The following is a 12,496-nucleotide window of genomic DNA, read 5'->3' on the forward strand; positions in this document are numbered from 1 at the left end:
ATTTAAAACGTGAAGCAGATGTAGGCTTTTGTTGAGGCTTTTTGGGGGGAATTTACTTACACACAAAGAAAAAATTGTGAAACGGGTGTTTTTCTGTGCCACAAAATACTAAAATGAAGAAACAAGTTATCGTAAATCCCAGAAAAAACTGGCTTCTTGAACAAGATGCCATTCCTCAGGAAATGAAAAGACTGCAATGCGACAATCAGTTTTTATAAAATGCACTTCAGCGTAAAAACAATAAAACAAAATTTAGGCAGACTTAAAAAAAATGTAATCAAATTAATAAAGTCCTCAGCTAGATATTACTGTACATGTTCAACAAGGGACGTTCCATATTTTCTTTTTTTTCGAAATGCTGTTATTGACCAATACTAAATTTCCGATTTATGGTATTAGCTCAGCTGATACCGATATAAACATTATAAATATAAACATATAAAAATAAGTCACACAATTCTATTATATATCGTCATAGAAATAACAGTATAAGGCCATTTTTAAATTAATGTGTCCTGCTGAATTTATTGCACAAAAAACATCATCTGTGCAAAATAATAAAGAAAAAAATTTGTTTTTAACACACCTCAAACAACAATTTCTGTGGAAAAACCGATACCAATGTCGACAACAATCACATTTTATGGCAAATATCGGCTGATAATATTGCCTTTCTCTCTTATCTCAGGTATCTATGGGTTATAGTTTAGCTACATCCCATTTGTATTACACAAATCTCCTTAAGTTTGTCATACATGCAGGACAAATACATGATCATTTGATAAAGATTTCCTTTTTTGCCTTTCAGCGTGCAGAATGCATTAAATTACAGTTAGAGAAAGAATCATTTTGATTGCCAAAGTTGCATCGACTAAATATCCACCTTGTCTTAGTACACTGCAGGAGAAATTAGTCTATAAAAAACAACTGATTTGATCATAAATCCTTACTGACACTAATGATCAAAAAAGTCAGAAAGAGAAACACGTCAAAGTTGCATCTCTAAAAGTGTCTGAAGTGTAAACAGTAACTAGACTCAAGATAGATTTTGTACTGCAGGAAAGGCTGTGAATGACTCCTATTGACGATGTGTCTTTGGTCAACATGGAACCAGAACCTCAGAAATCCACCAATGTAAACACAAAATCTCTAACATCCAGCTTAACAAATGTCTTGGTGGAATATGATGGAGAATTCTGTTCAGAACAGATTTAACGTTGGAAAATATTTGTTCAAAGCTTTATGAAATGTGTGACTCTTAAACATTTATGGATCACTTTTGAATGTCTGCCTTCAGTCCAGATGGTGCCAAAATACATGATAAGTATATTCCAGTTGATTCAAAAAGCAACACATGCTGCAAAGAAAATCCAAGTATTGCAGATTGTGCCGCACATTTTGTGACGTGAACCGTCCCCTTCTCTCATTAATTGGTCATTCAGGACGGGATTATTAGAGAAATCATCCCGGTGAGGGTCATTTACATCCAACTCAGTGTAATATTGATAAATATGGTTCTTTTGTGTTGCATCCTTTTGAGTTTTGTTATGTAAGCCCTGCAAAATTCTTTGCTGAAATTGTCGTTTTTATGCAGTTTCATGCAGATTCCAGTAAATATGTGTGTGTGTGCTCATCTGTGTTAAAACCTCAAAAAATGGCACTTCTGAGACAGTCAAACATTAAGCAAAAAGCAGTCAGACATGACACAGAATGTAAATATTAAAATCCATACAGATTATTAATTAAGAGTCCATTCCATCATACATGTGTCAGAGGTGCGTTCGCCACTCAGACAAAGGCTGATGGTTTCAAGTTTGTAGTCAATAGAATGTTATTTGTCAATAGTATTTATTTTTTTTTTGGACTGTGTTGCTCCTGCATGCATCAAAAAAATAGATGATCCGTTTTTGTTTTTTATATCCTGCTTTTTATGATTGTATAGGGTTTTTTCTAATCATACTTATGTAGAAAACAAGAGATTACGGTACTATACATGTGACAGAAGACAAGATAAGAGACTCATATGGTGTAAATAAACCTGCACATAACAGAAAATAAGCAATAAATTTCAAAAAGAAAAAAACAATAACCATGTGCTTCTTTGTGTGTTGGTGCAACTACGAGATAAAACATCAGTAGCGAGGATAAAATAAAGAAAATAAAAGGACTGGCAACAGGAACTTACACTACAGTTGTGTCTATCTTCTCTTTATCCAGTAGATAATCCAAGAGATTAAGTGTCAGCAGTCTGGACAACCTCCCAACCTTAAATGCTTAAAGAGCTTCACAGATAAATCTCAGACACACTCTTTCTAGTAAATCAAAGCAACGCGGACTGGAGTCGGCATTTGAATTATGTTGTTTTTCTGGCATCTTTCATTGTTTGTGTATCTTTTGTCCTAACATACATCTACTCTTTACTTTTAATCCATTTCTTCAAATTTTAGTTTTAATAACAGCGGATCAAAATCATGGATTGCGCCATTGCTTTACCGGTTACCTTCAGTGCCAATGCAAACACATGTAGAAAAACACCAACAGGAACACATTTCATCACCTTGAGCCACAATATAAACTCTAATAACCAGACTTTTGGACAGCTACCAGATAAAAACTCAAACAACTCTAGGAACGTTAAGTCAACGTCAAGATTCAAGATTAAAAACCACAACCTTCTGGCTGAGAAACAACGATCCTTTTTCTTATTGCGTGTTGTTGGAAAACAAAGAATTTTCTCTGGTTAAGCTTTTGATTTATATTCATTATAGAATCAACTCTTTGAACATGATAATAAACCAGGTGGTAAAATCTTGAGTAAAATGCCTAAAAACCTTCAGCAGTTGGAATGGCTCTAGCTTGCTTCTCGTTGACAACTGTTGATTTACATAGCAATAACAATAAATATAACAACACAACATAACTAAACAAGTAAAATTGTCCCAACTGATTCTTTTTATTAAAGCGTGTATAGTTTGAATTCCAGTGCCCTTTAATTGTAGTTAGTACATTGACTTGAGGGTCCCAAAGAGCTTCACAATATCAGCCACATTCACATTCCCTCACCAATGGGATAGCCTTGGAATTGAACCCCCAACCTCCTTTTCCACCTGAGCATCAGAGCATCATTAGTCCATGAGCAAGGCCCATATGATACCAGGGCACTAGTCTGTGGCTGCCACTGGTGGTCAGGGTTCATCTAGAGCCTAGGTTATAGATCAAAAATATCATTATGAAATGATAAGGGTTTGCAACTGTGACAAATAAAAACATCTTTCCACAAAGTACTTTAACAGTGAACACTTGTAGTCAATTGTTTTTTTAATGGTTTAGCTGCTTCAATACACTTGAAATGTCTATGTGATACAGTAATAGGGAGACATTTTTATATCTAGTGAAAAAAAACTAAAAAAGATTCATTTTCTAAGTAACTCTAATGCCCTAATTTAAGTGTCAAAAAATGCACAGGATTTACACATGATCTAATCTGTGTTTCCAATTCATAACAGTAAGTTGACCTTCTGGAAGAAGCTTTTTCCAGGTAATGATTAGATACTGAAATAAAAATGGTAAAGATTTTTCTGTGTTATTTCTAGGCTTTCAGGGTCCCTTATCTGTAAATACGGGCTCATTTCACTTTTGTAAACAAGTTTTTGTGAGTGTCACAGCATTTTTCTGTTCCTGGCCACCTAATTAATTTCTATTTATTTATTTTGAGGCATTTAACACAAACATAAAAGCTTTCGTAGTACGTCTACATACATTTTTCCATTTGTCGCCTACGTTGCTAATATACATGATTTGAACATAAACACTGCAGATAAACATAAATACACTACTAAAAAGGTGCTAAAAAGGTGGCATTTTATGAGAAAGCTTTAACCAGACATAGGCAATTGGGGGTCTGGGGGCCACATGTGTCTAAATACACAGAATTACAGAAAAATACAAAAAAGAGCAAAATTACAGATAACTGCACAATAGGCAAAATGGCTACAGAAATACGTAAAATTACTCCAAAAACACACAAGACAATTACGTAACTACAGAAGATATACAAGACAAAACAAACAAAACAACAAAAACACACCAACCATTTGTTCTTTCTTGTTTTAATGATCAGATGGATGGCAGTAATGTGGCCCTTGGATCAGTTTTGTGGCCCCTGCTATGACAAAAGTTTCATATCTGGCTTAAATGCTTCATGAAACCAAGAAAAAGACAAACATTACACCTTTAAGACAATCACTTCTTGACTCTATTTGTCTTTTTTACTGTTTCAACCAATCCTGCTGCCTCTTCATCTCCTACACTCCCTGTGATCCTCTCCCCAACCCCTCCACCTCCCACCCCATGGCCAAACACACTGACCTAGACTCCCTGCCTCCTTTGATGTGAGCGATGTGACCCCTGTGCTCCAGATGCCCCAACACCGCCAGTCTTATCCTCTCCAAGAGTAGAGCCCACAGAAGGGGCCAGTCATTAACCCCAGGCCTCCCATCCACTGCTTATACACAAGATGTATCACAACACCCCTCCACCCTCCCCCTCCAGATTCACCCAAACATGCATGTGTGGGCGAGGGCCGATGACGCAATAGGCTCTTTAAACATTTAAAGAACAGGTCAGCTTTTCAAAGGGAGGACCTGAAACCTTTGGCCACGTCTTCAGTTATCATGGTCAGTGGTTGAAAGTCTGGTGATATGCCAGGAGGAAAATAAATGAATCTCTAATGAATGGAAAGCCCTGGATAATAAATGAAACTTCACACTGGTACATCACTGGTTTATTTGGATTATGAGTGTATATCTTTGTCATACCAGGATGGATAGGATTGAAAAGGATGAAAGGAAGATTGCTTTTATCTGTAACGTGATGAAATGTTGGAAAAATGTGCACAAGTAGAATGTGTTTATCATGATACGGACGCGCGTAGACGAGTACAAGTGCGCTGAAAGAGAGCTGAATTCCTTTTCCAGTATCTTTCATTTGATCCTACATCATTTTGTTACGTCTGCAAAAAAGAAAATTAAAACAAGTCATCTCAGAGTAATGATGAGTCATGGCCTCGGTCCACCCTAAAACTTAAACCTAAACAAATCACAGCCCGGGTGCCCCTTGTGACAACATAGTGGGCCGCCAGAACAAGAGCATTCCTCGCGGGAGAAAAATGAGGAGGGGGTGGCTCATTTTTATTAAGATGTACTGAAACACAGATCAGTGCAGATGGATGAGAACCTCGCACAAAGAGGGGTTTCAGAAGGCTCGAATCCATCACATGAAGGAGGCACAAACATCTGTTTGAGAAGTCAAACTGTTGCAACTTAATGTCTTTTATTAGAAACTGGAAGCCTCTTCTGAAACAACTCAGATAACAAGCTAAGACAGGGGTGTCAAACATGATGTCTGTGGGCAGCAGCCAGGTCACCACAAAGGATCATTTGGCCTCCAGAATGACTTTGTAAAGTTTTAAAAACAATGAAAAATTATTTTTCTTCTTTTGTTCTTGGTCATATTTGTCGTCTTTTTCTTCGTCATCTTTGTCATTTTCTTTGTTGTCTTCTTTGCGGTCTTTGTTGTCTTTTTCTTCTTTGGCGTCATCTTTGTCTTCTTCGTTGTCGTCTTCTTTTTGTTCACCATCGTCTTCTTTTTCTTTGCCGCCATCTTCATCGTCTTTATCTTCTACGTTGTCTTTGTCGTCTTTTTCTTCTTTGTCGTCTTCATCACTTCATCTTTGGTGTCTTCTTCTTCTTCTTCGTCTTTGTTTTCTTCTTCGGAAATCATACTTCCCATGTGCTAACATTCACCAGAATTATGAAAATTCACAACAAAGTAACCAAATGTACTCTTTTAATGTATTCTTTTCTTTGTGGTTTGTATATATGATCTGTTTATAATATGGACTATGAGTGAAATAAATTCCATCTATCTGTCTATTGATCACTTGCTACAGATTTGCAACTTCTGGCAAAAAGTAGCCCCAGTATCAAATAAACCTCTTTCCCCTAAACTTATTGCAAAATATGAAGTCCATCACTCTGTTCATTTTTACTGTAAAACGTATAAAACCCACTTCCTTCTACAGTTTTTGCTCAATTGACACCAAACTTGCTACTGCACATCTTCAGACTGTTCTACACAAACACACCTCACAGATTTCTGATTTATTGAAAATTGAGTGTAAACTGTTGTAAACAGACTTGCAAACTCTTGCTAAATCTATTTTCAATGTTGATTTAAAAAATTACAAAATGTTGGAGTCATGGTATAGATGATGATTGGAAAATATCAGAATTTTATCAAAAAAAAAAAATGATTTATTTTTTTTTTGTTTGTTTTTCACATCATTTTGAATTTGAATTATCTAAATCGGAGTCAATGCAAAAACAGCATTTTTACAAATCAATTTTTTTTTCCACTTATGGACACAATAAATCATTGTTATGTTATCTAGATGCAATTGGTGTATTTTCAGGTTTTTGTCTAAATGACTGAATTTTTGTCAGTCGTTTGAAATCTTGTTTTGCATAAAATTGCCTGGCCTCAGTCATTGCAGAACTGCAGCTTTAATTATCAGTTGATTTCACTGGATATCGTTGAAACTGCACATACGCATTTAATCTACAATATGTTGAAAAAATCCAAACAGTTCCAAAATAAACTTCTTTGTAGTTGTTTTATCACTGCTTTGACCAAATCGATGCCGGAGTAGATCAAGTCATGATGAACGTAGTTTCACACCCCAATCTGAGAAATCAATGTCAGATGGTGCTGAAGGACACAATAAGCAAATAAACTCTCAGTACAATTTTAATAAAGACAGTCCAGTCAATCGACAGAGCATATGGGCGATCCACAAAAGAGGAGAACCATTAATATTGGTCTAGAATACAGTCCTAATAAAATGCAGCACACTTCTCTTGGCTCGCGTCCAGTACAGATGTTCATAGTGGGATGTTTTTTTTTATTTGATGGTAGAGATGATCACCCTGGAACTAAGATTGCCCAGTATCAGAGAACACATTTTCTGGTTCGTGTAAAGATATCCAGTGTATTGGCATGCATTAGCTCAAGGTCAAATTTGTATCCGTGCACAGGGGCGCTTCTTTTTTCCCATCTTTTCTGCTGCAAGTCCTGGGATCAGAGCGATGACATTGAGGAACAGACCTTTCCATCTCCTACTATTCAGTCTTTCAGCACCACAACGGGGAGGGAGGAGGTTTTAGTGGGAGAAGGGAGCATCCACGAAGGGAGGCAGACAGTGTAGGATTTGTGTTGAAAGGCTGAGAAACAGTGTCTCACAGCCAAGGCAGCAGGGTTTTTGCTATTTGAAATTTTTGTGCAAATTCTAATTTTCTATGATACTATACGAGTCAAAAATAATCTTATTTTAAGGAGTAATAACAAGTATCCTAGTTACAATTGGTCTACCTTTTTGGGAAATAAAGTATTTGACAGATATTGTATCACTGCATCAAAAGTTTTAAAGTATTTCTCAAACATAATAAAAATACACTGTTATCTAACAATACGTCGGTGGTATTCTATTAAATGCAATGAATTAGTCGAACACTGGGCATGGTAAAGCTCTTAAAGCCACTGGAAACCCTTTATCATAAAGCCATTAGAGTTAATACTCAAATAATTTATGACTGCAACTTGATGGGATGAAAAGGGTTGAATGGTCACCTCTAACAGCGAGACAGACATGTCTCTGTTTTTACTGCAGGATTTGTTTCACGATAAATGTTAATGTTACTTTCCATACGAGTGTTCATTTTTGGCAAATTTTGATTTAGTTTTAGTCACAGTTTAGGTCCAAATTTAGTCGTCAAAACTATTTCAGTTATAGTCTATAGTTTTAGTCAACTAAATGACAATAAGATGTTAGTCGACTAAATCTGTTACAGATATTGATATGGGATGGTATTGACGTGATCAATGTGGAAGACCACGTGAACGCGAGTTCAGATTGGATTTCGTCCCATATGATTTGACAAAATTATGGTTTCAATTTTGTTTGTCGACGATAATAATTGTCAACATGAAATTAACAAAAAAAAATAAACATTTTCATAGTCTTGTTATTGTCACTTTAAAAAATGTAGTTGACGAAAACTCGTCACATCAACACTAACCAGTGCCCCACCCAAGTGTCATCAATGGCGTGCAGTTCTGCGTGTATCTCGCTAATAGGCTAAACTTTAATGCTTTATCATCTCCAACTCTATCCCTAAGGTTAGGGTTTCTATCCCTACCCAACCCAAAAAATGCCAACATAGCTCCAAAAGTGTCATAATTTAGCAAACAACACTTAATGACAGCCTTCAAGACACCTTATTCATACTAAAGACAGGTATCACGCCCTAATAATGACAGCGTAATGTCAGCCTTAACTTCAAATAAACTGACCCAAAACTCTGATATTTCTAAAATTGTAAGAACATTTTCTAGATGGCCCACATACTCAGGTTTCGTGTAACGTCTTTGCAAAGTCTGCAGAAGAGTCTATAGATGTATACATCGCTATGTGACACAGGTAACGTCAAAACATCCATCCTCCACATGTAGCAAGAAAAGTAAAAGAAATAGAGAGGATGGATGCAGTCACTGTTCAAGTCAAGGGGCAAACACAATGAGATCAGGAGGTGGGAGCAGTCGGTAGCATTTGGCATTAAGAACTATTACTTGGAGTCCTTGTGGAGGAGCCTCCCACACACTGCATGTCTCAGGGTTGTTTTTGATTGACTGAGTTTGTGGCTTAGTGTATTGTTGAGATAAAAGTTAAAAAAAAAAATACTTTCAGAGGTCTACTCTGCACCAACATGAAGCAATGTGAAAATCAGTTCCCACCAATCCGGATCTGCAGCAATGATGTTACAATTGTCCAGATTTTCCGACATTATCTGAAAAAAGTTGGGGGTTCTCTGTGGGTTCAAACCATTTTCACCACAACTGAGAAGCTCTTTGACTGTTTTCTGATTAAATCACAATGATTGTATTTTCTATGCCTTTCATGTGGAGCAGAAACAGTGACTTTCAGAACATTTTTTCCTATGACAAAAATGTAATGTAAAGTTAATATATGGATGTGTGCAGAATCAACTCATAGAAATACACCGAATAGCACAACTTTGTATTAATTGTTAGACAAAAGTAAAGGCTTATGTATGGGACCTATTATTCTGTACCACGCATGATCTCGTGTTTAGAGCAAAGAAAGGATAACTATTCATCAATGCGACTATTCCCGTGATTAAAAAGAGGAGAATCTATTTAATCATAGTGCTCATTTATCAGGTTTTGATCTAAACGCTATGTTTTCATTAAAACATATAACCGTGCACAACAGGAAAAAGCCGTTTTTAATAGAGGCTGCTCTAAGAGAGCAGCTCTCTGTGGAAAATGACCTATAGACTGGGTGAAATAATAGTATTTGCTCCGTAAAGCTATCATATCAGATTTGAGCGAATGCTTAACATCGCAGGATTCCCATCCATCTTTGTCAGCGCGAGACTGGTCAGGGCAGTGTGTAAGTGTTTCATTGTCAAAGCTGGGCCTCGGCAAGAAAATGATCTCCAGCTGTCTCTTCATTAGGGCTGATAAGACATCGGGGCCAGGCTCCCCTCATTCCTCTCTCAGTCTGTGGGAACTGCAGGTAGACACTGTGGGCACTGGTAATTAGAAAAAAGGCATTTCTCTAAACCAGCTGTGCAGCAGCTTCTCCTTACGGAGCACATTTCAACTTTCATGTCTCGCTGGCTTTCGTTAGGCTAAACCTTTGTAAAGATGGGTTTTTTAGTCATAGATTATACTGCGTAACATTGAAACTTAAATAAGGCTGACAAGACAAGAAGAGTTCAAATGTATTCAACTTTCTAAAAAACAATAATAAAAAAGGACAAAATAGAATCTATTATTGTATCGCATTCATTGAATATAGCCAACAATTACATGGGGGAATATCTTATATAAATATACAGATAATTGTTTTGGAAAAAACTCAATAACGTTCCATAGACAGTTTTGAAAAAATTGATAACTCTGTAATGTAGTCAAGTATTAAAATATTGTTTATCACTAACTTTCTGGGCAACCAAAGTCTTCTAAACCAATGGTTCCCAAACTTTTGAAAAACTCTCAGGTACCCCCCCAACATGAAAAGACTTCAAAAATGGGTAAAAAAAAAATTTTTTTTTTTGAAAGATTTGGACTATTCTTCATCAATTCTCATAATTTCCAATCACATATATTCTTACAATAACAAAGCTCATCATTAATAAAGTTAAAAAAAAACATTTTCTATGTTTCAAGCTTAAGGTTTAGCAAGGCCATTCTATTGCCTTTTTATTTTATTTATTTATTTATTTATTTATTTTTACCTGGGTGCCTCCCAGTTTGGGAACCACTGTTCTAAAGGCTTATTACACTGTTATGTGTTTTGGTAAAACATAGAGCATTTCATGGATGCATGACATGGCAACCAATTTTGACAAACTTGGTCAAAGTCATCGATAAACACTTGAATATGAGGGTAAGCAATGGTTGTTCGTCAGCTTTCAATCTTGTCGTTAGAGGTTTTCTGCTTCCACATTTAAAGGGCCCATGTTACCCTAAATCAACTTTTCTGTGATTTAAACATCATAAAAGTGCTATTTGGGCTTCATACACATGCCCAAAGTATTATTTTCATTGATTGCCTCAATCATTAGTTAGAGGATGATTTGCTCCTTTCTTACTGCAGGGTGAGCCCAAACACCTCGCTCCAATTTGATGACGGGTTCCAACTTTGATGACAAATTTGACGCGGCACTGAGCTGGAGAAGCTGCGACGTGATTGACATGCAATCAGACACGCCCACGAAGGTGAACATTTCAGCTCGGCTACGGAGTGGGTGGGAGGAGGGCGGGCCGTCCTCTGGCCCTACGTCACCATACGGGGAGGAGGAAGTCAGTGTCCCGTCTATAGACACGCCCACTCATGAATATGCATAAGTGGGACGCAAATCAGCCCTTTTGTGAAGAGTTGCTCAGAAAGTGACTTTTCAGAGGCTAAAACTCTGGAAAACAGGAGAGTTTGGGAAAACAAACCTCACATACTATGTTTTCGGGGTTCTTAGAACAAATGGAGATGGGTGAAAAATAGCATGACATGGGAAACATTTATGAGCAAAGCCTGTGTGAGCACCGATCACCCCTAATGCGGTAACAGCAGGACACAGTCAGTATGAATAATCTGCTCATACAAAGCAGTCGATTGAGCAGCACGACAACAAGAGTGAACCTCGCCCTTCGTACAATAACTCAGCAGCAGGGCACTTTCTATCTATGGCACACATCATGACTGCAGCCATTTATCTATGGGAATACTCCACGGGGAGCTTTGTAACCACTGAGGGATCAATACCGTGCCTGCATGGACACTGAACCCAAGAGTAGTAAGGCAACAACCTGGCATGACCTCGCTGTGCTTTCATAGAAAGTGTGCCAACACAGCAGGTCAATACGTCGAGAGGCAACAGTGTGGGGCCAGGACAGTACACATGACTCTTCATGCATGCCTGAACCATGGAAAAATTCTTCACTGTAATCTACTGATATGTGTTAGAAGAATAAATACAATCCCTAAAGTCATAACAGCTGTAAAAATTACTACTTTTCGTTTCTGTAACAGCCTATTATCTACTTGTGTGGAATAAAGGTCACTTTTCTAAATGCTATACATGTATACGAGAGAAAGTCTTGGTGGTTTTTATAGCAACAGGCTGCATGGTCTACGAGTACAGGGAATCCTTAGCCTCAATCATTCTGAGATATTTAGTATGATCCTAGATTCCAAATTCTTATTACTTTTTTTAACTTGATCAATTGAGAAATCCTTCAAAGGTGCAACATACAGTATGTTGCAAATGTATGGGCACCCCGATTTTTCGTCATTATACTCGGTGGAGTTATTGAAGAACCAACCCGACATAACTGAGTCAAGTTTCATAAACAAATCAAGATACAAATTTTAGAAATTCCGTCAATGATGAGAGATAAAGATTTTTCGATTGCTGAAACTTTGTCAAAATTCTTAAAGTACTTTTGATGTAATCCTGTTACCAAACAAACAAAAACCAATGAAGTTATTTCCTCCTTGGTGGAGATAATTTGGAAATGTTTCATGGCGTCAGCTAGCTGAAACGTTCTGTATTGTAAGATACAGTATATCAAGCAAAGATTTGTTTCTCAGAACCAGAAGCCAGAATAAAAAAGCCCTGCGTTAAACTTTTGTCTTTCATACTGTTAACAGTGTATTTAATAAATACAGTTGGTGACAGTAAAGCGTTTGATTCTTAAGGGGTTACACCAGTGTGGTTTCTGAAAACTAAAAGGGGAAAATAATATAAGAAAATGCATTGCTTTCACGTAGCACAGGCTGCAAATCAATAAGCCCTGGTCTCCAGTGGCCCTTTTAGCTGCTTGTGCCACAGTATCGACCTCCCTAAATGCAGGT

This window comes from Gouania willdenowi, chromosome 12, assembly GCF_900634775.1.
Source record: "Gouania willdenowi chromosome 12, fGouWil2.1, whole genome shotgun sequence".
In the NCBI taxonomy this organism is placed as follows: Eukaryota; Metazoa; Chordata; class Actinopteri; order Blenniiformes; family Gobiesocidae; genus Gouania; species Gouania willdenowi.